The 19684-nt window shown below is 49.1% G+C and overlaps 1 long non-coding RNA gene across 3 annotated transcripts in view; it reads left to right on the top strand.

The window, feature by feature from the left end:
• LOC121141552 overlaps positions 1–19684 on the top strand; it is a 156858-nt gene that overhangs the window by 117791 nt on the left and 19383 nt on the right. For all 3 annotated transcript variants that reach the window (XR_005878495.1, XR_005878494.1, XR_005878496.1), the window contains one exon: positions 8809–8854. This is a non-coding gene — a long non-coding RNA (uncharacterized LOC121141552). The remainder of the gene's footprint in view (positions 1–8808; positions 8855–19684) is intronic.

Here is a 19684-nt window from a genome sequence, read left to right as displayed (position 1 = left end):
TATTAAGGTACTTACAGAGTAGGGCTTCTTAAAGTTCTTCCATTTGTGACCTCATTGTACCTGAGAAATTGGCACCTAGGTATATAAACAAAATGTTTATTGACAATAAATCATAAAGAGATATGTTTTTTAAAAACTTTGATATACGTGTAATTTTACCATTTATTTGTTTGTTTGTTTGTTTTTGAGACAAGGTTTCTCAGTGTAACAGCCCTCGCTGTCCTGGAACTCACTCTATAGACCCTCCTGCCTCTGCCTCCTGAGTGCTGGAATTAAAGGTGTGTGCCAACACCTCAGGCAATTTTACCATTTATTAAAGGATAAAACAAATTTTCATACTAATAAAATGGATTGTTTATGTTTACACAAAGAAGTAAACCTTGACTGAATATTTAATGCTGCAGGGTGTAGAATATCTTCAATATCTTTTAGAATTGATGGATGTTTTGAGTTTATAATTATAAGCCCTGACATTGCTGTGTCATGTAAATCCATAGTGCAAGATATCAGAAGTCTGTTTAGGGCCATTTAAAAGCCAGTGGATGTTCTGACCAGCTCTTAAGTCAACACTCATTAAACACTTGTCTTTCCTTAGTGAAGTGGAAAGGTGTCATCATGGAGGGCCTCCCTGAAGAATGATCCAGGAAGGGAGACTTTGGATGTTAAAAAACAAAACTATTTCAGACTAAGGAAATGGCAAGCACCGTGGTCCTAGGGTAGGAAAGGGCTTGGGGGTTTTCCAGCAGAGAATTAGAGCTAGTAAATGAAAGGGTGATGAGCCAGCCAAGAAACGGCACAAGAAGAGGACAGAGGGTGGGGTGTGTGACCCGCTCGTAGGGTGCTCCCCTAGTGTGTATGGAGACACGAGTTTGATTCCCAGTGCTGCACACATTGGGCTTGGTGGCACACGCCTGTGAACCCAGCACTGTGGATGTAAAGCTTGGAGGATCAAGAGGTCAGGGTCATCCTTGGCTATATAATGGGTTTGAGGGCTAGCCTGGTCTATATGAAAGCCTGTCAGAAATGGGAGGGGGCAAATAGGAGGAGGGGAGAGGAAGAAATGAGTGAATTGTTAGTGGAATTGAATAATATTTGCAAAGGGCTGAGGCATAGTAAACACTCAATGCATGACATCATCATTATTATTATTATTATTATTATGGAAATGCCCCATATTTGAGGTTGACAAGGGCTTATGCTGTTGGGATGGCCATGGGAACGTAAGAGAAGATTCCTCTTGAGAATGGGCAGAGGTTGCCAGAAGCGGTGAGAAGATTAATTTGAAGAGGGCTTCCCATCCGATGATGAGAAAGAACAGGGAAACTCACCTTTGTCAAGAGGGGCATTTGGTGATGAGTTTGGGTGTGGTGAACTTGAGATTATGACAATCACCTCCTCTGCAAGCAGCTGGCAACCTGAGGTTTAGGAAAAAAGCCTAGGAGCGGGAATATAGCGCATCCTGAGGAAGGGGAGAAAGGACCAGTCCCACCTTGTGATGGAGGGGGCAGAGCTTCAGAGTTGGGGTCCCAAGAGAACTCCCCTCATCGTCCCCTGCGTGGCCCTCAGTGACCTGCAGAGTTGGCAGGAGGAGTCAAGACCTTGGCTCTCCATCGCAGACCTGTCTTTTGTGTGTTTGTATGGGTAGCAGGTCTCTCCTTCTTCCTTGGCAGGGTCTAGGCAGCTGTCCTGCGAGTGTGTCCTTTGCTGCCAGTTGGGGCCGTGTGACAGACACAGGGAAGTATGTTTGTTGTAGGTTCTGAACCGAAACACAGGTATCACCAGGACCTTTTGTCACCGCACAGGAATTTAGAAAATGCCACAAAGCAGGTTGGTTCTACCCTGTGGGGTGTCCGCTAGGTTAGAATTCTTAGTCATTCAAGCCAACACAAGTTGATTCACTAGAGATGGCTGCCTCTGTCTCTATAGTCCTAATTGCCTCTGAGGTGTCAGGTGGGATCTGCCACCAGATCAGGTGACTCCTTTTCTCTCTCTGGGACATGCCATAGGCCCAATAGTAAGAAGCCCTTGCCATAACTCACCTCCGACCCAAACCTGAACTCCAGTCTGTTTCTGATTTCCATCAATCTTACAACTTCTATTTTGTACTTTTTTTAAAAAGGTGCATTCACTGTTTTATTTCCAATTTAGAACAGCATATGATTTTTATTATTCTTTAATGCCATTATAGGATTTAGTCTTCTTCACAGAGCAATGCTCACTCACTTTAGACACAAAGAAATGAGAAAAGTCACCCGTCAGTTTAACACCCAGAGACAAACATGGGAACCCTTCACTTTCTCTTTCAACATTTTAATAATTTGTGTATTTCTGAAGTATTTGTAGTAATAGAAACAGATAGCACTTATTGATTACTTACTATGGGCCAGAAAATGTGCAAAAACATTGAATATAGTTAGTTACTACAAATAAAAAGATCCTATTAATTACTACAATAGAGATACAAGCATTATCCTATCTCACATCTTCAAATAGAAGGTAACAAATATGGGGCCTGGAGCTGTAGCTTAGTGGTAGAGCTCTTGCCTAGCATGCATGAGGCCCTACGTTCAATCTCTATTTCTTCCAGGAAAAGAGAAAAGAATGAAGAGCTATGGTTGTGGAGAGCTTATAGGGGCAGGGATGCCTAGAAGATGCCTCCAGGGACTCGGCTACCTAGTGGTCAAGAAAGATTTTGCTTCTGAGTGCTCTGCCTCCAAGACACATGCCTATGTGACTAGACTGATGAGTTGATAACACACAGAGCTTCCCCTGTACCTTCACTGCCTTTCTCTGGTTCTTGTACACCTGCCTGCCCTGCACTCAGACCCTGAAACGACAGACAACACTCTAGAATGGAACTGTGCCACTGACTGGCCACCTCCCTCCCCCTTTCTAAGGCCCCCTCAATCTTGTTGGTTCTAAGCAGGTGTTGTTATCTCTTTTCAAAAGAGTACATGCTTGCCTCCGTTGTTGTGGAATTGGAGTTGTCTAAGATTTTGCTAGAAACTAGAAATATTGTAGTCTGGCTGACACTACCTTTGTATAGTCTTGTCTTTCTTTTTCCTGCTCCTAAATGGGACACTTCTCCTGGCCCAAGCACACGAAAGAACATTTACATTGCTGTAACTCATAACAGGTACACCACAGTACCGATCAATGCATGTTTTAGGTAAGTGATATTGGCCATATACAGTAAACCCTGGTCCAAAGTGGAATGCTTTGTTACTACGCCATTGTGAAGAGCAAATTGCCAACCCCCCCATGCAGACCTGGAAAGGTGTCTTAGTCAGGGTTTCCGTTGCTGTGAAGAGTTGCCATGACCAAGGCAACTCTTATAAGGGAAAAATGTTTAATTGGGGTGGCTGGCTTACGTTTTCAGAGGTCCAGTCCATCATCATCATGGTGGAATATGGTGGCAGGCAGGCAGACGTGGTGCTGGAGAAGGAGCTGAGAGTTCTAGATCTTGTTCCACAGGCAACAGGAAATAAACTGTCTACCACACTGATCGTGGCTTGAGCCAATGGAGACCTCAAAGCCCACCTTCACAGTGACTTGACGAACTTTCTCCAACAAGGCCACACCTACTCCAACATAGCCACACCTCCTAATAATGCCACTCCCTTTGGGGGCCATTTTATTTCAAGCCACCACAACAGGCATCCTGTTCTTTTAGCCAAGTGATTGGCTAAAGGCACGTGGAACCAGTTTCATGGGTAGACTTGTGGGCATTAAAGGTAGAGAAAATTGCCTCAGCCTCTGCTTACACCACAACTTTAGTTTTCTAACAGTCTTCCACAGACAGCCTAATAGAGTGTGGGTGTGAATTCTTTCTCATTGACCAGGGCCTTGTCTTTGAAGCTCTCAACGTCGTTGTCATATCTGGGTTGACTGAAGAGTTTGACTAGGAAATTATCTTCCCTAAGACAGACCCCCAGAAATGCACACACAGCACAATAATGCTTGCTTTTGCAACGCGAAGGATAATCATCCCTTGGGCTCAACATGCCTGGGCATCTGGGTACCAGTTCCTTGGTGATCTAGCTATCTGATAAGATGAGGACTTGGGTACCAGCTCCTATTAATGCCCTATCCTGTGGTGGCAGCAGTGGTAATGTCTAGAGAAGTGTGTATATGTGTTCTCCAAGTAGACTTTCCAGAGTCGGTTGGAATAAATAGGAGGTAGACGGCCGCCCGGGAAGGTCAGTTCGTTAGCTGACCTTGGGCTGTGTTAGTGTATACTGACCCTTTATTTGGGATGCCCCAACTTTTCTCCCCTGTGAAAAAGCCTGCATCTTTCTATCCATCTCTGCTTCCCTCCTGATTGCTGCTCTATTGAGTGTGCCGGACTGGGTAGGTCGTGGGAAAGATCTCCAGGCAGCTGGCTTGTCTGAAAGCCAGGCCTGGCCAGTATAGGGAGGGAGGGCGGGCGAGAGGGAGAGAGAGAGGGAAAGAGAGAGAGAGATGAGAGAGAAGGCCTTTCTACCCTCCCTCAGTAGGAAAATAAAAGAGATAAATGAACCCTAATCCTGACCCAGGGGCAAATCCCAATAAAGATCCAGGTTAATTCTTCCTGCCGATCCAACCCTTGAATTCATTGTGAGAATTAGAGAGTTCTGAACACTAATTTGCCACATCAGATTGTATAATTATCTTTTATAGGCCTGCGTGTGATGTATGCTAGGTGTCTGTGCTCCAGGGGCTGAGTGTCTGCCTGTGTTTGGACTTCGGAAGTCCCTCCTGCCAGGGTTGAGCATCCCACGTACAGGTGGGGGTATGAGCTACCGCGGTCTCTGTCATGTGGTCAGACAGACCCAGCAGTGTTCAAAGCCCACCTCCTGGGGTGGGACACTTTCCCATGATAAAACAGGGGGGTTTTAAGTGGAACTATAGGGGGAAAGGTGAACCCCATGCAAGGTAGGGGCTAGGTGCCTGGCTGGAGTAGGTATCTTCTAGAAAGGTCCCTCTGTAAAGCAACAATGGGACATCCAACAGTTGGGTTCTCAGCAAAGCCCACCAAGTTTAGAGACTGCCATGAAGCGGATCATTTCAGTATCAAATTGTGGTTGTTATGCGCCTATGATTTCATGGTTCGCTTCCACCATAAAAACATTAAAATGAAACTTTTATGGCTGCAGTGGTAAAAGGATGATTAGTGCCCAGGCCGGATCCGTTACCTCAACATTACCGTGACTGTCATTACTATGACCATCACTTGCTCTGCTTTTGAAAGACATGAGAACATCTCTGTGGGCCCGTAAAAGTAATTGTAGCATGGTGGATGTGTTGGCCTAGGGGGAGGTTTAGGAAATGGGACCCAGTGCTGTGGCCTCCAGAGAGCTTCTTGGCTTGTTTTGTAGAAGTCACTCCAATGGGTTATTTCTTATTTATTGTAATAAGGAAAATCACATTCGTGTGACACATGGTTCAGGCACGTGAAGGGATCATGAAGGAACTGATTTGGGGTCAAATGCAAGGGCAGATCTGGTGAGGTGTGTGCTGCCAGGTGACCTGCTTCTGAAGGTGCTCCCCTCAGCCTGTCTACTGTCCTCCCCAGCAAAGGGTAAAAAGGGCCATGCTGAGATGGCAGGAGATCTATTAAAGCCCAACAGAGCTCCAGGACACATTCCAGCTAGTGTGCCAGGGACAGACTTAGTATCCCTGGGGAGTCAAGCTCTTTCTGGGAGGTTCAGGTGGCCATGCCACTTCAGAGAACAGAGTGAAACAAATGTCTGGTGGAATGCAGAGACCTCTTGAGATACACAACTGCCTAGAAACGGGTCTCTCAGGCTGTAAGCCTAAACTTCCTGCATACCTAGTACTCCACGGTAGCCAGAAGGGGATCTGTGGCTGGAGAGAGACTGTAGGTGGCTCGCCTGAGTTCATGGGGGTGTGGGAGAATGCAAGAGGGGTGTCGCCGAGCTCAAGCCACTTACTCATTATGTATAGAGGACTTCCAGTCTTGGGTTTCCCTGGGAACACATTAAACATGCAGATTATAGGCTATGGATATTGTCCAGTGGGTAAAGTACTTGTCACACAAACATGAGGACTTGAATTTAAATTCCCAGAACTTATATAGAAGCCAGGTGCAAGCCCCTGAAATCCCAGCATCTAGTGAGTGGAGAATTCTTGAGAGCTCGTGGGTCAGCTAGCCTGGTGTGCTAGCAGGTGAGCAGTGAGTGTTTCAGACAAGATGGAAGGTGAGCACTCATGCTTGAAGTTGTACTTCAGCCTCTGTAAGCATCCCTTGGCTGGTACATCATGTGCACCGGCACTCACAGACAGACAGACAGATAGGCAGACACACACACACACACACACACACACACACACACAGAGAGAGAGAGAGAGAGAGAGAGAGAGAGAGAGAGAGAGAGAGAGAGAGAGAATTTTAAATGTAGATTTCTCAAGTTGCCACCTACACAACAGGAATTCACTTTTAGCTACATCTCGAGCAGACCCTCAGAAACTAAGGGCATCTTAGGAGGCTTCCTCCTGGTGCCCAGGCCCCACTGGAGACCAGTTAGGACCACTGGCATGGGATTAGATGCAGAAACCTAGGGGAAGGGGATGGTTCCAGAATCCTTCACTCCCCTCTTCATGACACTCCCCAACTCTGTCACTTCAAGATGACCCCAACTCTCTCTCTCTATTCTCCCCCCCCCCATTAAATTGGCTGAAGTGAGACTTCATGGGGCAATGTGAGGACTAATTGTTGCCTCATGTTAAAATTTGCCCCTACCGGAAGGAGGAGCAAAGCTAAAACTGTCTCCATCCATCTGGGGTCTGGCTTGAATGAGTTTGTGGGGTGTGTTCCACCCAGTAATACACCGAGAATAGGTGGGTGTGGGGCCACTATGTAGAACGCAGGGGTGGGGATGTCTTCTAGATGCAGGGTTGGAGGTGGAAGACAGCCTGCCGTGCTGCTTGCTGTCTGGGAATGAGCTTTCTACCCATCAGTTGGCCGGTGAGGTCACAGGTATAACACAGTTCTTCTGGGCGCCAGTGGACAATTTGTTTGCCCTAGTCAGGAACCTACTGCAGGAGGCTGGGACGGTAGCTCAGGTGTAAGCCTGGGGATCTGAGTGCAGTCCCTGGCACTACCACCCATGTACAAAGCATTTGTAAACCCCGTGCTGGGAAGGTAGAGACAGGAGACTCCCTAAGGCTCACTGTTCAACAGCGCCAGTTACTGAAGTCCCAAATCCCAGTGAGAGCCCCTGTCACCCGATGAATGACACCCGAGTTTGATCTCTGACCTCCACACACATGTTCACACATGCATACACATGTGCATCCCCAGGAACTTAAATATGCAGAGACTATATTGCATTGGAGGCCTGAGGCCCATCCTTGGGTGAATTCATGGACTTGATGGTGGGGTGCAGGCCCTGTAAACATGTCACTGGAGAGGCACTGTGGTGCAAGAGGCCCCTTCCCCCATCTGACCTAATGGCTGGTGGGGTTGGCCGCAGAGGACCAGCCCCACCCTGACGTTAGGAACTCAGGGACCCCAGAGTGGTGAGGTGTGAATGTGCGCTCAGCCACCCAAACAATCCTTTCCCTTGTGTGTGAAGGCTACCAGTATCCCGTTTCAAGTCTGATTGTATTCTTCTTCCCCTCTTGTCTGTCTTCTGTCTGTTTTAATTTGCCAACCTAAGGGTCTAGAGTGATTTCTTTGAGCCTAATGATGGGGAGGCTTAGACTGGGGCTATTATCTTTAAACACCGTTTGAAATACTACTCTTCCTGGCGTCTGAATTAGATTGAACAGAGGCCGGATTTAAAGATTAAATATCTGTTTTAGCAGCAACAGTAACAGCAACTCCCACTGATACCTGCACATTTGTTCAGGAATTACCTGCACTAACTCACACCCCAGAAACCCACAAGGGAATGCACAATGCATAGCAGTTAGAGGTATGTAACTGGTGGTTATTGGAACGTGGCGGAGGCCAGGTGTGGAGCCTGATGATACACATGCACTGCCCTGTTGAATGAGTTCAGACAGTTAAGTTCAATGTACAGAAATAACGGAGTAGGAGTCTGGGTAAAAGGACCAATGGAGGACTAGGAAGCTGACTCCTTTGATAAAATGCTTGTCTTGAAAGCATGGGAACCTGAATTCAATTCCCCCGAATCTGTGTAAAGAAAAAAAAAAGTTGAGAGTTGTGAGCAGTGGAGGGGGTCACAGTATACAGCATGCACACACATACAAACACATAAGTGTGCACATGCACATAGCATAAGTGTGCACACATGTGAATGGGCACATGTAAATACACACATAAGCACACACATGAAAGGTCCCACTCAAAATAGAACAGCTCAGTATACAACTGTCCATTATTTCGCTATCAATATCTGTTGTTAATAACTTGAAAAGAAGATCAGCATCCATGGTGATACTGTTTGTATTTAGGTAATTCTGGGTTTAGTTTATTATCTTTTAAAAGCCATATTTCTTTGAAAGAAGCTTTGTGTTTATCATGACCCCAATTGAGTGGGTTTCTTCTGCAACGTAGTTTCATTGCATATTAAATAATGACTGGTAGCTGTCAGTCAGACGAGGTGGCTCATGCTCATACATCAGCGCTTTGGAAGCTCAGGCAAGAGGTGCGTGAGTTCAAGGCCAGTCTGGGCTACATAGTGAAAGCCTGTTTCATGAATGAATAGAAACTGTGACCTTAAGCCTCTGTGTCCCTAAAAGGCCTGGCATTCAGTGTTTACCCTCACCAATGGTGAGTCTGATGATGGTGTGTTCAACGTTGCTGTACTTCCAGATTTAACCCTCCCCTTACTGTTCTAGGTAAAACCAGTGGTTTCTGCGGACCTGGAACAAGGACAAGAGAAAGGTGAGTTGTGAGTAGATGTCTCAGTGTACCTGTGTTTCTTCTGTTTGTTTTTTCCTTGTTGTTGTTGTTTTCAGAGGTGGACTCATGTCTCTTTGTATGCCCCTTGGTATAGACACATCCCTAACACTCTGTGTGCCTATCCAGAGCACAGGCAGGTGCCTTGCTGTTTGCTGGGGGAGTAGAAATATAGCAAGCAGTTAATCCGGGCAAGGCTGTGCTCTGTGCTCCCCTGATTGTCAGGTCAATATAATTGTGCACACCTCCCGTAGTTCTAGCAGATACATTACGGTATGCCCAAAGGTAAGACAAGGAAATTGAGGTATAGTCACATGCCTAAGATGGCATGGGTCATTTGAGAGATAGTCAAGACTCAAAGCCAAGTCCGTATCGTTGCTGTTCTGTACTGTCCTTTTGCATGATGGGGGGACTCCTCCCCCAACAAGTTCTTGCTGCCTATCAGAATTCACTACAGGGGCAGTCTTGCCATGCACAGGGAGAATCACCAGGCAGGTGACTCCTGGCCTGCACACACAGGAGATAGGCAGCAGGTGGACCACACCTGCTTGCCCTTCAGGAGCGCCGAGACTACCCGCAGGCTTAAACAGGATCTCAGAGCTTTCTGGAAAACTGCCGACCCAAGTCTGGTCCTAATAATGCTGGATGTAGAACACATGCTTCCGCCTTTATCCAAGCGCCCGCCCTTAACTGTCTAGATTCCTCCATCCAGCGTGGTTACAGCAGTTCTGTCCACAAATCTCAGTGGTGGGTCCTGAGTGGGAAGCTCAGAATGTGGGCAGGTTTGCCTAGAGCCACCAGATCATCCAGTGTCTCCTACAGAGCTGAGGGTGGAATGGAGACAGGTCGTGAGAGGAGGACAGCGTGGTACTTTTCCTGATCCATCACTTGACAAGTGGCAGTGCTTTTTCTTGTTTTAATATTGGCAGTTACGGATCTGATTGCAAATGGGGTTCTCTGTGAGATGGTAAGGCTAAGTCTTACTCTTTGGGAGACCAGGAATTGAATGGGAACAGAGCCAAGGTCTACTAGTGTCCCAGTGGTGACAGTCCTGGCAGAGTTCATCTCCCAGCCTTTCCTCCCTATGCCCAGTCACCCCTCTAGCACTGGCTTTTGGGGAACCAGCTGGGGTACCCATGACATGCTCTAATCTAGGGGCTCCAGTCTCTCCTAAAATAATTCTGTTTGCATCTTCCCCAAGCCTCTTTCTTAGACCTAATATTCCATGGGTCACTTGATGCCTTTAAGAAACCCATTGTAACTCACCGTTCATTGTCCCAGGGTCTCCTTGGGCATGTTATCTCGTGTCCCATCAGTTCCTAGTCCCCTGCTTTGCGTCTTACCCACAAGACAAGATGCTTCTGCTCTCTGCTTCTCCACATCCTTCCCTCCCTTGCTATCAATGACCATCACATTCATGTGTGCCCCCAAGCACACATGTCCCACCAGCCTGGCTGGCTGCTCCTTCACCTGGCCCTTGGGGATATCACCTGCAAGGCTGCTTCTGAATCCCCTCAGGGCTCTAGGCAGTAGGTGTGGAAGGGCATCTTGTCCCTGGGTCTATGCATTCCATTTTCCAACTTTTCCTGTCTTCACTTTTCATCCGAGGATTCAAGGAGCAGAGAAGGCGACAGTGGGCTCCCTCATGGGAGGGTGACCTTATACTGAATGACTGTTGGTGAGAGATTTTTTTTGTCAGCTGCTGTCTGGGCTTGGGAACTGGAGGGCTATGTGCATATTGGGGTCAGGGATAGTTAATAAGTGTCTTGAGGGGATTTCCAGGCAAACTGGGTACTGCCTTTCTGAAAACAGCAGTCTCAACCTTTATCAGCCCTTAGGCTTCCTCCTCAATCCAAAGGCCAGAATATTCCATAGGATGTAGCTGTTTCCTCAGACCTGGATGGCAGTGGTTCCTTTCTTGGTTCATTCATTCTGCAGATATACACCAGTGTCTACCATCGCTGAGACTAATAGGGTGGGTGTAGGTGATGTGTAATAAAAAGCAGAAAGGCAAACAAGTAAATAGTATACAAGCAGCTCATGGTATTGCAGACTAATAAGGAGCCACAAACATACGGCTCAATGCCGCTGGAGGGAGGAATGGGGGGCAGGTTACGGCTGTCATCAGAGGGAGATGGAGACTTGGGGGAGGCGTGGAGGACTCCCTGCATGCTTTTGGGAAGAGTCTTTGGGACAGAGGGAGCGGTCACATCAACGGATCAAAGCAGGAGCCTGGCAGCACAAGGTGGACTTGCGAAGCGGAGCGGGTGTGGGAGGGAACCAGCGAGGGCTGATGCACGAGAGAACCAGACCAGGAAGAGCCTTGGAGGCTCTAGACCTTGCTGTGGAGAGAGTGTGTCAGTGCTGGTGCGGGTGTGCTGGGGGCTGACTTTCCCTCCTAAGGTCCTTCTGCCGGGGCTGTTATAGAAGCGCAGAAGAGAGCAGGCGGCTGGGAGGAGAGGGTCTAAACTGTGTGGTGTGTGTGTGTGTGTCAGAGAGAGAGAGAGAGAGAGAGAGAGAGAGAGAGAGAGAGAGAGAGAGAGAGAGAGAGAATGTGTCCATCTCCCTCCTACCCTGTCACATACAGAATAATAGTGATGATGTCAGTGATCTGAAAAGCCCTGGTCACATCCCAGGAGCTTCCATAACTGCTAAATTTAGAGTCACCTCTGACATTGGGGTCTGGGCTTGATGTCACTCTCCCCCCCCAACACACACACCCCTGCAGGCCTGTTGGCAAAAGAAATGAGAACATGGGTAAGAGGAGAGGGGCCAAATGCCTGTGTCCTCTTGTTCTGAATATCTTCGGGCATGGGTAGGTGCTAGGGGCATTCAAGGGACACCTGACAGTGACACTATCGGGCCTCGGAGCAGCTAACAGGGCTGAGGGTGCTCCTGTGGGCTCCTCCATCTCTGAGGGCTGCCCTTGTCTTTGTAGCCCCAAGTCTTCCTCTCACCTGACTTTTCCCTCTGAGAACGAGTCACGCTGATTGACAGCTGTAGAGATTACGGGGTCAGGCATCATGCTACAGCAGGCATCGAGGAGAGGCGGGCTCACAGTGCTCAAGTTAACATTGGATACAGAGGGTCTTTCTGAGAATGCGTCCCTGTGCCTCTGGCCTTGGTGGTTGTTAGCAACCGTGTGATGGAAGTTGAACCTGTAAGAGAATGAAGACTGATAAGCCATCTAGGGAGAACTAGATGCATATCTTGGTGAAGCCTTGGAAATGGGTGCTCTGTTGATAACATCTGGAGAAGGAGAGAAGAATCTTGGCCTGTGTGTTCCTGCCAAGGCCAAGGCCAGGTGTGTTTCCGGGCAACTCCTGAGGACGGCTTTTCATCCGGTGCCTTGCCCTGCACCTCAATAATCTTACAGGATTAGAGCGCTGGCTCTGCCCACTTGCTTTTAAAGAGCTGTGACATCACTTCTAGCCCCCAAGGCTCCCGTGTGGTGTCAGAGGGAGGAAGGACTTATAACTGATGAAAAATCTGACACCCTGGGAGGACATGCCTTTTCCTCAGCTCCATCCATCATGTGTGCTTTGGGGCTGGGGGAAAGCTGCCGCTCAGATGACAACTTCCACTAGGCAGGGAGTTGAGAGGGGGGAAGCTGGGAGCTGGAGCAGGTATCATTAATACAGGGTGAGCTCAGCCAGGGACTAGTGTCATCCCACGGATTTGTAGCTGGAACTTCCTTATGGGATCCAACTGTGAGTCACTGTGCTTGGTGTCCCTGCATGGAACTTCCTCTCGAGGTCTCCCACTCTCCCCTGGGACATCATGGTCACAGGTCAGGGCTAGTGACTCACTGGGTACCTGAGCCAACTCCAGGGGTGGAGTCTTTTAGTCTTCACCTCCTGGCATGTGGACCCTCGGCGTAATGGCCACAGTTGGGCTGGCTGCTGTCTCAGAAGCTGTGCACAAAGTGTGTGGACCAGCAGACAGCCCTCTCACCCTGGGGAGGTCAAGCAGAAACCACAGCAGTGGCAGATGTATTTCAGAGGCTATGTGGGAAGTCTAGGGTGCTCTGTGAGACAGCCAGCCGCAGCCTCCCTGGAGAGCTTCTCTGGGGACACCTGGGAGATGGGGAAGTAACTCAGAGCCATGGAGCACAATATAGTTTATGCAAAGGCCCACGCAAGGCTGAGCTGCCAGGGTAACACGATGGCTTGGTGCATACATCGGCAATCACCTCTCGGGCTTGAGTTTCAGTTCTGGGCAAAGGAATAATTTCATGTGTTCTCATTGTCAGCCCACAGATGCCTGGATCACTGGCCCACCTGCGGGCGACCCATCTGTCCCACAAACCAGACAGTACAGGGCGGGGGCGGCTGTAGAAAAAGAGAAAAAACTGGCCCCTTACTTAACATGTTGGAAGCGTTAAAAATGCCCATCTTTTGTTTCCGTTGTCTCCCTCTTAGTGTCTGGTTTGGGAGAAAGACTGTGAAGTTGGGTGGGTAGGGAGCAGGGAGGATCTGGTAGGAGTTGGAGGAAGGGGCAAAATCATGGTTAAAATATGTTGCATGAAGAAAGTCAAACAAACAAACAAAGAAAACTATCCATAGGAACACGTGGAAAGGACTGCCTGAGAAAGTGTGCATTTTCCTCCCCTCCGGGGACCTTATACCTGGCTTATACCGGAGCCACCTCCGGAAGCTGACTGCCTGACACTTTGGCTTCAGTGTCACCTGAGACACAGCAGGGAAGCTGCCTGGGTATGGGACTCGGTTTACTTACTGTCAGTCTGCCTTTTCAGGAGCGATGAAACTGGCTAGTTTGCCTCATAGTTGGCTTGCATCTTTTGGCTCATGAGTTGTGGGCCTTAGATTCCTTGTCTCCTGTATGTGTTCTGTGTGTGCAGGGGTATGCATGTTCATTGTCTCCTGTATGTGTTCTATGTATGTGGGGTACACATGTTCATTGTCTCCTGTGTGTGTGGAGTACACATGTTGTCTCCTGTGTGTGTTGTGTGTGTGGGAGTACACATGTTCATTGTCTTGTGTTGTGTGTGTGGGTGTACATGTTCAAATACGGGTATAGAGGTTGTACATTGACCTCGGGTGTTGGGTCTCAGGTGCCTCCCACCTTTTGAGTTTTGGTTTTGTACATTTTTATATCTTTTGGGGGAATGCATGGAAGTCAGAGGACAACTTGGGATTGGTTCTCTCTACCATGGGGTCCTGCGGACAAGCTCACTTCATTAGGTTTGGTCACAAGCACCTTTGTGAACCCACTGAGACATCTTGCCACTGCCCTTTTCTATTTTATTCATCTTTCATTTTTTTTTTGTTTGAAAGTCGGTCTCTCACGGGTATAGAACTTTGGTTATAGTTTGGGCTTGCTGATCTGTGAGCTCCAGGGATCCACCAGCTTCCATTTCTCATCTCACCATCTCTGGGATTGCAGGAACCCATGCCATACCATACCTGCCTTTTTACATGGGTTCTGGGGATCTGAACTCAGGCCCTCCCATTCGAAAAAGCAAATACTTTATTGACTGAACTGTACCTCAAGCCCCCATTTCCATCCTTATTTCAAGCAGAGGGTAGAGGGGGCTTGAGCGCACTATTTAGAGTCAAGTTCAAATATGAGGCCAGCCCCCTCAGGCCTCAGGCACGGCACCCACGAGTTAGGCAGGCCTGTGTTTCTGAGAAAACCCTGAGACTCCTTGGGACAGTGAACCAGTGTCCCAGATGAGAGAGCAAGGTGGGGGGGGTCATGCAGAGAGCTGGTCACTAGTGAGGACCACAAGGGTCAGCCCTGTGGGGCCCAGCTGACCTACAAGGAGATGGGTCTAAGGTACAGCCATGCATGTGAGTTGGCCAGAGTGAGAGCTCGTGTGAAAGGGTCGGCTTGGGGTGAGTCAGTCAGCTAGCAGACTATAAAAAAGGGAAATGACTCACTTCCAACCCTGAACAAGAACTCCTAAGGCCAGGCCGCCAGCACCTGTCTGGGACGTGGTTAGTTATTAACGCTGCCAGTAAGAGTGTCATGGGAACAGAGTGCAGAGGCTGGGGGGCAGCTTGTCTTTCTACAGCGTGCAGACATTTGCCCTCATGTTCTTGGGGCTCCTCTCCACCTTGTCCCCAAATGTAGCCAAGACCTCGGGTGTGTAGCATCTATCTCTCAAGGTACATAAGCCACAATGGATGGAGAAGGATGATGGATGGTCTGGGAGTGGGGGCCACGGCCCTTTGTTTCAGACCCACTGTGAGATCAGGTGCCAGGATCACCTCGGATCTAGCTTTTCCAGTGTTAGCTGTGCAGGGGCCGACTCAGTCTCCCCGTGCCATGCAGGCACCAAACAACAGAATCCCAGGACTGTCCAGTTGTCAAACTCCAGCATTCTCTGCTTCCAGGAAGGGTTTTGAGTGACATGGGATGTATCAAACTGAAGGCCCCACCCACAAGTATCTAACCCAGCCACCCCCACCTAAGGGTCAAGCATGATGTGGTCCCAGAAGAGAGTAGTGTTTGTCTTGTCTAGAGTCTCCTGCTTGAGTTGACCAAGGGTGGATAGAGAGCAGGCCTTGCCCTGGGCAGAACATCGGTGGAAAGTTGAGCTAGGAGTTCCGATCAGTTCTGCTCAATCCCTTCTTTCTCCATGCCTGGAAAAGTACAGGATGGAATGGCTTCTCCTCTCAGATCCCAAATGACATGCCCGGCCACTCTTGGGGGGCAGCCCAGCCTGGGCATCAGCCATGCCTGTTGCTGCCAGGACCTTGCCCTCCAAGTCCGTATTGCCAGACAGGAGGAGGAAGCCTGGTAGGGGCACTTTTAGCTACTCAGGCTCCCTAAGGTCCATAAAGGAGCCCCCGGGTCAAGAGGGAAGAGATAGATGTATCTCGGTATTCGTGGCTCCCGCTGCTGCTCCCTCAGGAGCTCAAAGCCCTCAGGAGCCGTTTGCCCACCTGCGCTGCTGGAGCAGCACGGGGCCAGGAACTGGGTGCGTGCTTCTGGGTGGCCACGAGCCAGGAGCAACCCATGAACTGCTGTGCTCACTGTAAAGTGGGAGCGATAAGACCTGTACTGGGTATAGGCAGTGTGTGTGTGTGTGTGTGTGTGTGTGTGTGTGTGTGTGTGTGTGTGTAAGCCTGCCGGGATCACCCAGCCTGTGACAAGGCCTGGGAGTGGCTAAGGGCCACCCAGATGGAGGATGCAGCGCTAGGATGCTTAGGGTGATTAGCAGTCAATTTAGCAAGGCCTGAGGTCTGGGCTCCCTGGGAGGGTGGCTTTACCAGCACCCACCTGGGGCTTAAAGGCTTCTTTACTTCCCACAGCTGACAAGGCAGGTGGCTGTGATTTGTCTGAGCCTCCACAGGAGCAGCCGGCCTGCCATTGGAGCAGCCCGCCTGCCACTGGGGGCCTCTCCTTCCCTTCTTCAGGGGCTGGGCAGTAGATCCCTGCTCTCCCGTCTATGAGCGGTTCCTAAGAGACCCTGTAGGTGTCACATGAATGCTAGTGACTCCGTGTCCCTTTCTCGATCTGCGTCATCACTGGGCTGCTGTTTCAAGTTGCTCCTGCCCTGGGAATTGTCCCAGTGTGTCACTGTCTCACCAGCAAAGAAGACACAGAATCCTAGGAGCATCAGATTTTATCCCATGAGCCTAACATACATAGGAGGTGCTCTGTAAATCACCATCAAAGGTAGGAAAGTCAGATTCTCAGCCTTTCCTTTTTTTCTGTTTTATCCTTGTTTTGCAGGGATCCACACAGCTATTGAAGGGGGAGAGCTGGCACCGAAAGGAGTTCCCCTCATAGGGAATAGCCATTTTAGTGCTCACATTGCATAGAGTAGTTTCCATCTCCCATCCAGACCATAGCATCCTTAAAGTCTTCCCAGATAGGTGCTTTATGCATAAACAATTTGATGATGGGGGAATTTTATCTTTTCTGAGGCTACCCACTCAGGTTTCCAACTCCGGTTGAACAAGAAAAATATTCTGGGTGTATAGCTCAAAGGTAAAGTACTTGTCTACCATGCCCTGGTTCCTATCCCTTGCACTGAAAATAGAAGACTCACTAGAGAGAGACAGGAGATTGGTGCCATAGGTCAGCTGTGAGGTTCGCTCACTGCCCGTGCAAATCTGAAGTGTGGGCCAGTGGATAGTTCGTCGGGTGAAGGTCCTGCACATCTGGGTTCTATTCCTGGAGGAGAGAATCAACTCGGGGAAGTCGCTCTCTGACTTTCACGTGTGCATGGACCCCTTCCAAAGATGTAATATGGTTTTTTCAAAACCCACACCCACTTCAAAACTCAGACATGGTCTTCCTTGGAAAAGGAGTCTAAGCAGGTGCAGCCCATTAAAAATGGTGAGATGAGATCATCCTAAGTTTTGGGTGATTCCCATATCCGATGGTCATTCCTGAGAAGAGGACAAGAGAAGCAGGTGGCAGGGAGGCGGAGGCCAAGACTAGACATAAACATCTGTAAGCCGAGGGGGTCAGGGACCACGTGAGAAAGTACGAAGAAAGACGCCAGCCAGGTTCTCCCTTGGAGCACCTGGAACCAGATGTCTTGGGACCTTGACTTTGGATTTCTGACCTTGAGAACTGTCATAGGATGAATCCTGATGTTTGAAGCCATCAGCCTGTGGCAGTTTGTCATAGAGGACCAGACATAGGTATGCCCTGGCTCATCTCTGCTAATCCCCACCCCACCCCCGATTCCTCTTTCTGTGTTATTAGAAAGGGATTCAGCCATCCTTAACTTCCACAACACCCCTCAAAGAAGTTAGCAGCACACAGTGGCAGAAGGAGCTATATTCAAACCATGCCCAGTTTAATATGTCCAGCTTTTGTCACTAGCGATGTAAGATCCTTGTGGTTCATATTTCACTGTAGGATTCCAACAGAGCAATTGTTTCCGTTCTTTGATGTTTCTGACACGTATTCATTTCTTTTGCTGTGGAATAAGACTGTGAAGACAAATCCTTGTGGCAAGGACTTTTTCTTAACTGTATTAATTTCCTGGGCTGATGTAACACATCCCACATACACTTGATGGTTTAAAACAATACGTCTCTTAAGATTACAGAGGCCAGCCATCTGATATGAATCCTCTGGGACTAGGGGTGTGGCTCAGTGGCTCAGTGGTAGACTGTATTGCATGGAAAAGCCCCTAGGTTGGATTCCTCAGCACAGCACCAGATAGAGTCTGAGAGAGCAGGGCTCATGGGGGGAAGGGGAAGATGAAGGAACCTTGAAGGCTAACGTCAAGTTATTGATGGAGCTGCTTTCTCGTGAGTTGTTTGTAGTGCCTAGTGATGGTTGGCATTTTATAACTTGGAGTTACATCACCCATGCTTCTGCTTTTGTGGTCACTTTACTTCTCTCTGTAGTCAAATATCCCTTTGCCTCCCTCTTAGAAGGGCACATAAGATTGCATCTAGGGCCTACCCACATTATCCAGGATAATCTCATCTCTAAACCTTTCACTTAGTTCAGTCTTCCACACCCCTTGTCTGTGTAAGGCACTACTTAGTAGTTCCCGGGGTCAGAACATTGTTTTACAAGGGGTTTTCAGAACTTGTCAAGTGTAGCACCATAACCATGACTGTGTCCACACGAATAATTCCAACTAGTGGGTACGGAGGGTGAATGGTGGTTACCTAGCATGCCTGAAGCCTGTTCTTTTAGAATACATCCTTTTTGTGCTGTCCCTTTAAGAACATTCCCAGCTCTCCTGGGAATGAGATTGGTAGGACCGGGGCTGCCCCAGATTGAAAACCCCATTACAGGAATCATTTAAAGTTCCCCTCTAGGAAGTGCGGGGCTAATGAGATAATTCCTATTAGGAGAGGAAGGAAATGAAGGTGGCCCGACATCCTTTCTGTCTCTAATTTATATGATTCACTGGAACCTGCCCCTCCTCCCTCCTGGGCCTCCCTCCTTCGGTCCCTCCTTTGGCCGCCCCTTTGAATCCTGGCTCCAGTGTCCACCCACTTATGCCAGCCAGGATTCTGGTTGCCAGCGAGTCCTAGCATGCCAGGCAACCTGGGAAGTTCGCTTTCCAGAGGAGACATCTGGGCTCTGTTCTTGGCAGCCTTGCCAAATCATGTCTCCTCAGCCCTCCCTTCCCTCTCCCTTGCGCCTCACCCGGCTTGTCCACCCCAGCCCTGCCCCACAGGGACCAAAGAAGTGAGGAAAGCTGTCAGGAGAAGCCAGACAATTCCAGGAGGATGGAGAAGACTGGGCTGTGCCTGTTTTGTTTGTCTTCCTCTTTCCAGGCCTGGACTTTAAGGGGAGGGGAAGGGTTGGGAGGGAAGAGAAGGGGAGGGGAGGGGAGGGGGCAGTCAGGGGAGAGGTCCTCTTCTTCCTGTTTTGTAAGGCTGCCCACACTTTCCACTCAAGTTCTCTGCAAGCATGAAGACCCAGTTTGATCTTTCCTTGGAGAATTGTGATGTCACCCAAGCTTCGTGGGGTTTGAAGCCCGGATTTTGCCCCGAGTGCACATCTGGAGGCTAGAGAGCTGGGAGAGCCAGATGGGGAGCACCATCTCATCTGCCATGTCACCGCAGACTGCCGCTCATTCTGATTATTTGGTGCACTCCTCTTTGGCTCAGGCATACCAGGGACAAGGGTAACCATCCGCATGTCCCCTTCCCAGTAGGGTGTCGAGCACCCAGAAAGCATGGCTGTTTCTTGCCCCTGGCCCATTCTCTTTCCTGTCATCTTGATCCCCAGGGATGCCATATGGTGGAGTCTTCCGAGTCAAGGCTAAGAGCCAGCATGGCTCCGGCTCTGGGGACAGTCCAGCAGCCCTGATGTGCAGTGTGGGTGGCCTGTTCTGCGAACTTGGGCCTGGCCTTGTCT

Source organism: Mesocricetus auratus, unplaced genomic scaffold (genome assembly GCF_017639785.1).
Source record: "Mesocricetus auratus isolate SY011 unplaced genomic scaffold, BCM_Maur_2.0 Super-Scaffold_100007, whole genome shotgun sequence".
In the NCBI taxonomy this organism is placed as follows: domain Eukaryota; kingdom Metazoa; phylum Chordata; class Mammalia; order Rodentia; family Cricetidae; genus Mesocricetus; species Mesocricetus auratus.
Note: the sequence above shows the minus strand (reverse complement) of the source record. Positions and strands in the feature narration are given on the sequence as shown.